This window comes from Macaca nemestrina, chromosome X (genome assembly GCF_043159975.1).
Source record: "Macaca nemestrina isolate mMacNem1 chromosome X, mMacNem.hap1, whole genome shotgun sequence".
Lineage (NCBI taxonomy): Eukaryota > Metazoa > Chordata > Mammalia > Primates > Cercopithecidae > Macaca > Macaca nemestrina.
In genome coordinates, this window is record NC_092145.1 from 89,998,496 (window position 1) to 90,010,979 (window position 12,484).

At 35.2% G+C, this 12,484-nt stretch overlaps 1 protein-coding gene across 13 annotated transcripts in view; it reads right to left on the bottom strand.

Moving 5' to 3' along the window:
• The window catches only part of LOC105476707 (zinc finger CCCH-type containing 12B), a 433,900-nt gene that overhangs the window by 413,177 nt on the left and 8,239 nt on the right, over window positions 1-12,484 (bottom strand). The gene's annotated exons all lie outside the window — the stretch shown is intronic.

The window sequence follows — 12,484 nt, forward strand, 5'->3', positions numbered from 1 at the left end:
TCAACACTCTTTTATGACAAACTCTAAACAAACTAAGAACAAAAGAAAATTGCCTCAACAATTTTCGACAAAACCATATATGGTCAACAAAATCATATATGAAAAGTCTGCACCTAATATCATACTTCATGATAAAAAACTGAAAGCTTTCCCTTTAAGATCAGGAACAAGGCAAGGATGCCTGTTGTCACCACTTCTATTCAACAAAGCATTGGAAATCCTCTCCAGAGCAATCAGCTAAGAAAAATAAATGAAAACATCCAATAGGAAAGAAAGTAGAAAAATTATCTCTTTTAGCAGATGAAGTGATCTCATATATAAAAAAATCCTAAAGACTCCACAAAAATACCTGTTAGAATTAATAAACAAATTCAATAAAGTTGAAGAATTACAAAATCGACAAATAAAAAGCAGTTGCACTTCCATTGACTAGCAATGAGCAATCCAAAAAAATTAGGAAAACAATTGTATTTTCCATGGCATCAAAAGAATAAAATACTTAGAAATAAACTTAACCAAGGTGACAAAGGACTTTTATAACAGCTTAAAGAAAGTTGGAAAATTCAAAATATGTACATTAAGAAACACATTTTTGAATAACCAATAGATCAAACAGGAAATCTTAATAAAAATTTCAAAATATCTTCAAACAAACAAAAATGAAAACACAGCATACCAAAACTTATGAGATGCAGCAAAAGCAGTACTAAAGGAATTTAATAGAGATAAAAATCTACGTTAAAAAGAAAGAAGAAAGAAAGAAAGAAAGAAAGAAAGAAAGAAAGAAAGAAAGAAAGAAAGAAAGAAAGAAAGATCTCAATTAACAACCGAAGTTTACATCTACAAAACTACAAAACATTGTTGGAAGAAACTAAAGAAGACACAAATAAGTTGAATACATCTGTATTAATGGATTGGAAGACTTTAATAATGTTAAAATGTCCATACTATCCAAAGTGATCTACAGATTCAATGCGATCCCCATCAAAATCCCAATGGCATTTTTTACAAAAATAGAAAACAATCCTAAAATTCACATAGATCCACAAAAGACTCCCAATAGCCAAAACAATATTGAGAAAGACCAACAAAGCTGGAGACATCACACTCCAAGATTTTAAAACATATTACAAAGCTACAGGGTGCAGTACACCAACATGGCACAAGTATACATATGTAACAAACCTGCACGTTATGCACATGTATCCTAGATCTTAAAGTATAATAATAATAATAAAAAATAAAATAAAGAAATATTAAATGATATCACTGGGCAAACATAATATGTGACTAATGATTTTTTTCATTAATGCCTACTTTAAAATTTGTACTTGGTTGTCTACAACTAAGCAGTGTTTAGTTCATAGTATTTTTATATTGTGTCATATTCTATAGTGACTTTTGCTATAATTCCAGAAATATTTTTCCAATAGGATATATCTCAACATTTATTAAAAATCTTAATGTTTCCTCCAATTGTTTGATGTTATCAGTGCTTTGTCTAATTACATTTTAATTCTCCACCTTAAACTCTGTACGAAATCAGTAAACCATCATGCACTTTAAGTTTTTATTTGCTGTATAATAAGTAAATTTCTGTTGAAAAATTAAAAAAACAACCAGTATGAAACTGACATAAAGGCAAACATATAGACCAATTTCGAATAGTGAACCCGAAAACAAACGCACACACATGCAGTCAAATGATATTCAACAATGGTGCCAAGACTACATAATAGGAAAATGATAGTCTCTTTAACAGATGGTGGCGGAAAAACTGGATATCTACATGCAAAAGAATGAAACTGAACCCTTATCTTATACAATATACAAAAATCAACTCAATACGGATTAAAGACTTAACTGTAATACCTGAAACTATAAAACTCCTAGAAGAAAACATAAGGAAATTGCTTCATAACATCAGTCTTGGGAATGATTTTTTGGATAAGACACCAAAAGCACAGGCAACAAGAGGAAAAATAGACAAGTGAGACCAAATCAAACTAAAAACCTTCTGCACAGCAAAGGAACACATCAATAGAGTTAAAGGAAACCCACTGAATGAGAGAAAATATTTGAAAACCTACACAACTGATAAGGAGTTAATATCCAAACTGTAAAGGGAACTCGTACAACTCAATAGAAAAAAAGAACTGATTATAATATGAGCAAAGGACTTGATATTTCTCCAAAGAAGACATACAAATGGCTAACAAGTATATGAAAAGATGCTCAACATCACTAATCATCAAGGAAATGCAAATCAAAACCAAAATGAGTAATCACCTCATGCCTAATAAATGGCCATGATTAAAACAAAGCAAAACAAAAACCAGAAAATAACTAGTGTCGTACATTAGGTCTTACAAAGATGACATCTATAGCTAACGGTAGTGCACTGTATTCATGATTTTTGCCAAATGACAGATTATAGCTGCTCTTGCCACAGGAGGGAAAACAGGTAACTATATGAGATGACCCAATATGTTGATTTGTTTCACTATAGCAATATTTTTACTATATATGTGTATCTCATAACAACATTTTATATATATATATATATACACACACACACACACACACACACATACACCCCTCACTTATGTATAATAACATTTACTTTAAAAACAAAATAACAAGTGTTATTGGAAAATGGAACTTTTGTGCACTATTGTTGGGACTATATAACGGTGTAGCCACTTTGGAAAATAGTATGGAGGTTCCTCGAAAAATTAAAAATATAACTACCATATGATCCTGCAACCCCACCACTGCGTATTTATCCAAAAGAATTGAAAACAGTATCTAGAAGAGATATTTGCACACCTATCTTCATTGTAGCATTATTTACAATAGCCAGGACATGTAAACAACCTAAATGTCCATCGGTGGATGAATAGATATAGAAAATGTGGCATATGTGCATAATAGAATATTATTCAGCTTTTAAAAAGAAGAAGATCCTGTCACATCCAGTCGTACAATCCAGGTATACAACATGAAAGAACACTGAGGACTTTATGCTAAGTGAAATAAACTAGTCACAGAAGGACAAATACTACATTATTTCAGTTGCAGGAGGTATACAAAAGTAATCAAACTGATAGAACCCAGGGAAAAGGGGAAAAGCAGAGATGCTGTTCAATGAGTATAGAGTTTTAATAATGCAAGATACAAAGTTTTAGATATCTTCTGGACATTAATGTACATATAATTTATAATACTGTGCTGTACACTCAAAATTTTCTTAAGAGGGTAGATATCATGTTATTTTTTACCAGAATTTTAAAAATTAAAGACTTAGCCCTAACATATGAGTAATTATTTTAATATAAACTAGTCTAAATATACCAATTAAAAGATAGACACTGGCAGAGTAGTCTTTTTTTAAAAAAAAGCTTAGCCCAGCTATATGCAGTCTACAAGAAATTCACTTCAAATATAACAAAATGGGTAGGTTGAAAGTAAATGGATGGAAAAAGATATATCATTGAAATATGAATTTTTTAAAACACCAGTACATATACTAACGTAAGATAAAGAAGACTTTAAATTACTAGGGAGAAAGAGGGACATTATATAATATTCATGAAAGAGCAGAATTACAGAGACAGAACAAATTAGAGATCAGATGTATGAGAAGGAGGAAAAGGAGATGAGTGTGTCTTTATAAAGTGTTATCCTGAAAGAGCCTTTGGAGTGGTGATGATTGTTAGAAACTACACATGTGAGAAGATGAGTAGAGCTATACACACACACACACACACACACACACACATACAGAGTGCTTACAAAAGTAAGGAAAACTGAATAAGATAAACATTAGTTTCCTGGTTTCTGTATCATACTGTAGTTATGCAACATGACATTGAAGTGGTTTAGGTGAGCTATGAACAGGATCTCCTATACATTTATTGCAACTTTCTATGAATCTTCATTTCAAAAATAATATGCAGGGGTACCTCATTCTATTACAATTTGCAGATACTGTGTTTTTTGTTTTTTGTTTTCAAACTGAAGTTTTGTGGCAACCCTGCATTGAGCAAATCTATTGGCACAATTTTTACAGAAGCATGTGCTCACTTCATGTCTCTCTTACATTTTGTTAACTCTCACAATATTTCAAACTTTTCCATTATAATTTTATCTGTTATGGTGATCTGTGATCAGTGATCTCTGATGTTACTATTGTAATTGTTTGGGGGCACCACAAACAGTGCCCATATAAGATGGCAAACATAATCAATAAATGTGTGCATGTTCTGACTGCTAAACTGATTGGCCATTCCCCCATCTCTCTCCCTCCCCTCGGGCATCCCTATTCTGTGAGACATAACAATATTGACATTACGATAATTAATAACCCTACAATGACCTTTTAAGTGTTCAGGTGAAAGGAAGAATAGCACATCCCTCACTTTAAATCAAAGGCCAGAAATGATTACGCTTAGTGAAGAAGGCATATCAAAAGCCAAGATAGGCCAAAAACTAGGTCTCTTGTGCCAAACAGCTAGCCAAACTGTGAATGTAAAGGAAAAGTTATTAAAGGAAATTAAAAGTGCTACTCCACTGAACACATGAATAATAAAAAAGCAAAACAACCTATGGCTGTTAAGAAGACAGTTTTAGTGGTCTGGATGAAAAACCAAACCATCCACATTTCCTTGAACCAAAGCTTAACACAGAGGAAGGCCCTAACTCTCTTTAATTCTATGAAGCCTGAGGCAGGCGAAGAAGCTGTAGAAAAAAAGTTGGAAGCTAGCAGAAGTTGATTCATGAGGTTTGAGGCAAGAAGCTGTATCCATAACATAAAAGTGCAAGGTGAGGCATCAAGTGGTGCTGAAGAAGCTGCAGCAAGTTATCCAGAAGATCTAATTAAGATAATGGATGAAAGTAGCTACATTAAACAATAGACTTACAACGTAGATAAAACAGCCTTCTATCGGAAGAAGATGCCATCTAGGACTTTCACAGTTAGAGAGAAGTCAATGTCTGGCTTCAAAGCTTCAAAGGACAGACTTTATCTCCTGTTACAGCCTAACGTAGATGTTGATTTTAAATTGAAGCTAATGCTCATTTGTCATTCCAAAAATCCTAGGGCCCATAATAATTATGTTAAATCTACTCTGCCTGTGCTTTATAAATGGAACAATAAAGCCTGGATGACAGCACATCTGTTTATAGCATGGTTTACTGAATATTTTAAGCCCACTGTTGAGACCTACTGTTCCAGAGAAAATATTTCTCTCAACATATTGCTGCTCACTGAAAATATACCTAGTCACCCAAGAGCTCTGATCGATGTGTACAAAGAGATTAATGTTGTTTTCATGCTTGATAACATAACATCCCTTCTGCAGTCCATGAATCAAGGAGTAATTTGGATTTTCAAGTTTTACTATTTAAGAAATACATTTCATAAATCTACAGCTGCCAGAGATACTGATTCCTCTGCTGGGTCTTGAAAACCTGGAAACAATCTATCATTCTAGATGCCATTAAGAACATTTTGCTTCATGGAAGGAGTTCAAAATATCAACATTAACAGGAATTTGAAAGAAGTGGATTCCAATCCCCATGGATTATTTTGACAGGTGCAAGACTACACCAGAATAAGTAACTAGATTTGGTAGAAATAGCAAAAGAACTAGAATTAGAAGGGGAGACAAAAGGTGTAATTGAATTGCTTCAATCTCATGATAAAACGATAATGGATGAGGAGTTGCTTCTTATGAATGAGGAAAAAAAGTGGTTCCTTGAGATGGAATCTACTGCTGGAGAAAATGCTAGGAACACTATGGAAGCAACTACAAAGAATTAAGAATATTACATCAACTTGGTTGATAAAGTAGCAGTAGGATTTGATAGGACTGACTCTAATTTTGAAAGAAGTTCTACAGTGAGTAAAATGTTGTCAAGCAGCATCAGATGCTACAGATAAACCTCTTGTGAAACAAAGTCTATTGATGCAACAAACTTCCTTTTTTGTCTTATTTTAATAAAATGATGTAGTCACTCCCACCTTCAGGAACCACCACCCTGATCAGTCAGCAGCTACCTACAACAAGGAAAAATCCTCCACCAGCAAAAGGATTACAACTCACCGACAGCTCAAGTGATTCTTGGCATTTTATTTAGTAAGAAAGTATTTCTTAATTAAAATAATTAAGACTTTTTAGACATAGTGCTATTGCATACTTAAGAGACTGTTGTATAGTATAAACATAACTTTTAAGTAGGGATGAGGTCTTGCTATGATGCCCACCCTGGTATCAAACTCCTGAGCTCAAGCAATCCTCCCACCTCAGCGTCCCAAAGTGCTGGAATTACAGGTGTGAGCTACCACTCCTGGCCATAAATATAACTTTTATATGTACTAGGAAACCGAAAATGTGCATGACTCGCTTTATTGTGATATTCACTTTATTGTGGTCGTCTGAAACTGAACCTGCAATATCTGTGAGCTGTGACTGTACATATTTGTGTGTGTGTGTGTATCTTCATAATCTGACTAATTTTCACTTTCCCACTACTACTACCCTAATCCAACCATTTTCTCTCACCTGGGTTACTGTAACATCCTCTTTAATTGGTCTCCCTGCTTATTCTCTTGCTCTTTCCATGTGGAAGCCAGAATATTTTCTTTACATGTAAATCGAATCAAGTTAATATTCTCTCTTTACATATAAATCAAATCAAATCACCCTCTCTCGATTTTTCAATGCCTTCCCATCACATGGAATAAAATCCCAAATTCCTATTTTATCCTACAAAAGTCTATATGTTTTGGCCTCTGAATACATCTCTGGCCTTATTTTATCCCACTGTCTCACACACTCTCTACATTCTGGATACATTAGCCTCCTTGCTATTCATTGAACATACCAAGCAGGCTCCCACCTCAGGGCTTTTGCATATTCTATTCTTTCTGTCTGAAATGTTCTTCTTCCAGATATTCACATGTCCTACGCCCTTGCTTCATTCAGGTCTTTGCTTAATGTCACCTCATCAGATACCCTTTCTTGACCACTGTATCTAGAATAGCATCATCTATTGCTCGTTATTTCCTTATCTTGTTTTATCAGCCTTATAGCTCTTATCATTATCTGCTGTTATATATTAGGTATTATTTGTTTATTCACTGTATGTATCATCCTCTAAATTGCAAACCTCATGAATGTAGGGACTTTGTTCTGTTTACCACTGTTTCCCTAGTGCCTAAAACAGGGCTGTGCATGTAGCAACACTCAATAAATGTTGAATGAATATATAGATCAAAAGGGAAAAACTGATTTGATTACAATCTAGGTTTCCCAGTAGCCAAGATATCATATTTATATCATTGCTTCTTTAAGTGTAGCAAATTCATATTATATAATCAAATTAATTATTTGTTATTCAAATCTTTTGTTTTTATATATCTTTTAAGATTTTATTTTTGAAAAATCAGATATTATGTATGGGCTTCTGATATTATTTCGGTTTCACCGTATTGATATGGGGAAATGGTTTTGCTTCACCTCTTTATTTACTTTGCTTAGACAAAAATATCTATCAAACATTGCTGCATATTTTATGAGACTTCTTTAAAGTGTGTTAACATTTTATCAGATACTCTGGTTAATGAGATGCCAGTATCTAGGAAAAACTAGAAACCACAAGGTTCAGATTATACTCACAGTTTTCTATTAATATTTTGTGTTAATGTATATAATTATATATATATAAATTTATATATAAAAGCTTAGATAAGTTTTTATATTTTTATTAATTATCTCTAGGCCTCAATTTGCTTCTCCTTAAAATGAGGAGGGTACATAATATGATCTCTAATGTTCATTATTGTTCTATGAATGAAGAAAAACATATGGCAAATGTGCTCTATTTTGCTTTTTTTTAAGAAACATACATGTGTCTTCATATAGTTTATTCCATGCACCACAGTTTAAACTTCGTGGTAGACACTACCTGAGATTCTGTTTAGCCCACAATCTTCCCTTCTCTGGGAATTGTATGTCCCTTCACTTAGGGTTGGGGCTTAATAACCATATTTATAACCATATTTATATGACATGATCTTGCCCCTCTAGCCATGGATAATCAGATCCTGGCTGGACATATAGCCCAACCTGTGTCAATCAGAATTGGGAATTGGAATTCGAAGATACTGAGTCTCTTCTGATTGCCTGAATTCAGAATATGTAAACTTGGGATCTCTTGAATAAACCAGGTTTGGCTGTGTGCTGAGGAAGTGAGAATAATGAAGTACATACACTGAAAGAAACAGAGATAAACAGATGACCCTACAGCCCCAGGGGTGGTGAAGGAGAAGAGAAAGAGGGAGGAAAATTCCATTAGCTATGGACAGCTCCTCAACTTAGTTGGAGTCTCTCATGTACCTAGACTACACTTTCTGCTCTTTCTTTTTCCTCTTATACTTAACATAAATGCTTCTTTACTTTAAGCTAGTTTGAGGTACACATTTATTATGTACACAGACTGGCAAATCGGATAAAGAGTCAAGACCCATCAGTTTGCTGTATTCAGGAGACCCATCTCAGATGCAGAGACACACATAGGCTCAAAATAAAGGGATGGAGGAAGATCTACCAAGCAAATGGAAAATAAATAAAAAGCAGGGGTTGCAATCCTAGTCTCTGATAAAACAGACTTTAAATCATCAAAGATCAAAAGAGACAAAGAAGCCCATTACATAATGGTAAAGGGATCAATTCAACAGAAAGAGCTAACTATCCTAAATATATATGTACCCAATACAGGAGCACCCAGATTCATAAAGCAAGTCCTTACAGACCTACAAAGAGACTTAGACTCCCATACAATAATAATGGGAGACTTCAACACCCGACTGTCAACATAGGACAGATCAACGAGACAGAAAGTTAACAAGGATATCCAGGAATTGAACTCATCTCTGCAGCAAGCAGACCTAATAGACATCTACAGAACTCTCCACCCCAAATCAACAGAATATACATTCTTCTCAACACCACATCGCACTCATTCCAAAATTGACGACACAGTTGGAAGTAAAGCACTCCTCAGCAAATGTACAAGAGCAGAAATTATAATAAACTGTCTCTCAGACCACAGTGCAATCAAACTAGAACTCAGGACTAAGAAAATCAATCAAAACTGCTCAACTACATGGAAACTGAAAAAACTACTCCTGAATGACTACTGGGTACATAACGAAAAGAAGGTAGAAATAAAGATGCTCTTAGAAACCAATGAGAAAAAAGATACAACGTTCCAGAATCTCTCAGACACATTTAAAGCAGTGTGTAGAGGGAAATTTATAGCACTAAATGCCCACAAAAGAAAGCAGGAAAGATCTAAAATTGACATCCTAACATCACAATTAAAAGAACTAGAGAAGCAAGAACAAACACATTCAAAAGCTAGCAGAAGGCAAGAAATAACTAAGATCAGAGCAGAACTGAAGGAGATAGAGACACAAAAAACCCTCAAAAAATCAATGAATCCAGGAGCTGGTTTTTTGAAATGATCAACAAAATTGATAGACTGCTAGCAAGACTAATAGATGCACCATATGACCCAGCCATCCCATTACTGGGTATATACCCAAAGGACTATAAATCATGCTGCTATAAAGACACATGCACACGTACGTTTATTGCGGCACTATTCACAATAGCAAAGAGTTGGAATCAACCCAAATGTCCATCAGTGACAGATTGGATTAAGAAAATGTGGCATATATACACCATGGAATACTATGCAGCCATAAAAAAGGATGAGTTTATGTCCTTTGTAGGGACATGGATACAGCTGTAAACCATCATTCTTAGCAAACTATCACAAGAACAGAAAACCAAAAACCGCATGTTCTCACTCATAGGTGGGAACTGAACAATGAGATCACTTGGACTCGGGAAGGGGAACATCACACACCGGGGCCTATCATGGGGAGGGGGGAGGGGGGAGGGATTGCATTGGGAGTTATACCTGATGTAAATGACGAGTTGATGGGTGCTGACGAGTTGAGGGGTGCAGCACACAAACATGGCACAAGTATACATATGTAACAAACCTGCATATTATGCACATGTACCCTAGAACTTAAAGTATAATAATAATAATAAATAAATAAATAAAAAGAAGAGAAAATAAATAAATAAATAAAATTTAAAAAAAGAAGAAAAGAGAGACGAATCAAATAGACGCAATAAAAAATGCTAAAGGGGATATCACCACCGACCCCACAGAAATACAAACTACCATCAGAGAATACTATAAACACCTCTAAGCAAAAAAACTAGAAAACCTAGAAGAAATGGATAATTTCCTAGACACTTACACTCTCCCAAGACTAAACCAGGAAGAAGTTGAATCCCCGAATAGACCAATAGCAGGCTCTGAAATTGAGGCAATAATTAATAGCCTACCAACCAAAAAAAGTCCAGGACCAGACGGATTCACAGCCAAATTCTACTGGAGGTACAAGAAGGAGCTGGTACCATTCCTTCTGAAACTATTCCAATCAATAGAAAAAGAGGGAATCCTCCCTAACTCATTTTATGAGGCCAACATCATCCTGATACCAAAGCCTGGCAGACACACCACAAGAAAAGAGAATTTTAGATCAATATCCCTGATGAACATCCATGTAAAAATGTTCAATAAAATACTGGCAAACTGAATCCAGCAGCGCAACAAAAAGCTTATCCACCATGATCAAGTGGGCTTCATCCCTGGGATGCAAGGCTGGTTCAACATATGCAAATCAATAAACGTAATCCAGCATATAAACAGAACCAAAGACAAAAACCACATGATTATCTCAATAGATGCAGAAAATGCCTTTGACAAATTCAACAGCCCTTCATGCCGAAAACTCTCACCACTCCTATTCAACATAGTGTTGGAAGCACTGGCCAGGGCAATCAGACAAGAGAAAGAAATAAAGTGTATTCATTTAGGAAAAGAAGAAGTCAAATTGTCTCTGTTTGCAGATGACATGATTGTATAATTTAGAAAACCCCATCGTCTCAACCCAAAATCTCCTGACGCTGATAAGCAACTTCAGCAAAGTCTCAGGATACAAAATGGATGTGCAAAAATCACAAGCATTCTTATATACCAGTAACAGACAAACAGAGAGCCAAATCATGAATGAACTTCCATTCACAATTGCTTCAAAGAGAATAAAATACCTGGGAATCCAACTTACAAGGGATCTAAAGGACCTCTTCAAGGAGAACTACAAACCACTGCTCAATGGAATAAAAGAGGACACAAACAAATGGAAGAACATTCTATGCTCATGGATAGGAAGAATCAATATCATGAAAATGGCCATACTGCCCAAGGTAATTTATAGATTCAATGCCATTCCCATCAAGCTACCAATGACTTTCTTCACAGAATTGGAAAAAACTGCTTTAAAGTTCATATGGAACTAAAAAAGAGCACGCATTGCCAAGACAATCCTAAGCCAAAAGAATAAAGCTGAAGGCATCACGCTACCTGACTTCAAACTATACTACAAGGCTACAGTAACCAAAACAGCATGGTACTGGTACCAAAACAGAGATATAGACCAATGGAACAGAACAGAGTCCTCAGAAATAATACCACACATCTACAGTCATCTGATCTTTGACAAACCTGAGAAAAACAAAAAATGGGGAAAGGATTCCCCATTTAATAAATGGTGCTGGGAAAATTGGCTAGCCATAAGTAGAAAGCTGAAACTGGGTCCTTTCCTTACTCCTTATATGAAAATTAATTCAAGATGGATTGGAGACTTAAATGTTAGACCTAAAACCATAAAAACCCTAGAAGAAAACCTAGGTAATACCATTCAGGACATAGGCATGGGCAAGGACTTCATGTCTAAAACATCAAAAGCAATGGCAACAAAAGCCAAAATTGACAAATGGGATCTCATTAAACTAAAGAGCTTCTGCACAGCAAAAGAAACTACCATCAGAGTGAACAGGCAACCTACAGAATGGGAGAAAATTTTTGCAATCTACTCATCTGACAAAGGGCTAATATCCAGAACCTACAAAGAACTCAAACAAATTTACGAGAAAAAAACCACCCCATCAAAAAGTGGGCAAAGGATATGAATAGACACTTCTCAAAAGAAGACATGCATACAGCCAACAGGCACATGAAAAAATGCTCGTCATCACTGGCCATCAGAGAAATGCAAATCAAAACCACAATGAGATACCATCTCACACCAGTCAGAATGGCAATCATTAAAAAGTCAGGAAACAACTGGTGCTGGAGAGGATGTGGAGAAATAGGAACACTCTTACACTGTTGGTGGGACTGTAAACTGGTTCAACCATGGTGGAAAACAGTATGGCAATTCCTCAAGGATCTAGAACTAGAAATACCATATGACCCAGGCATCCCATTATTGGGGATATACCCAAAGGATTATAAATCATGCTGCTATAAAGACACATGCACACGTATGTTT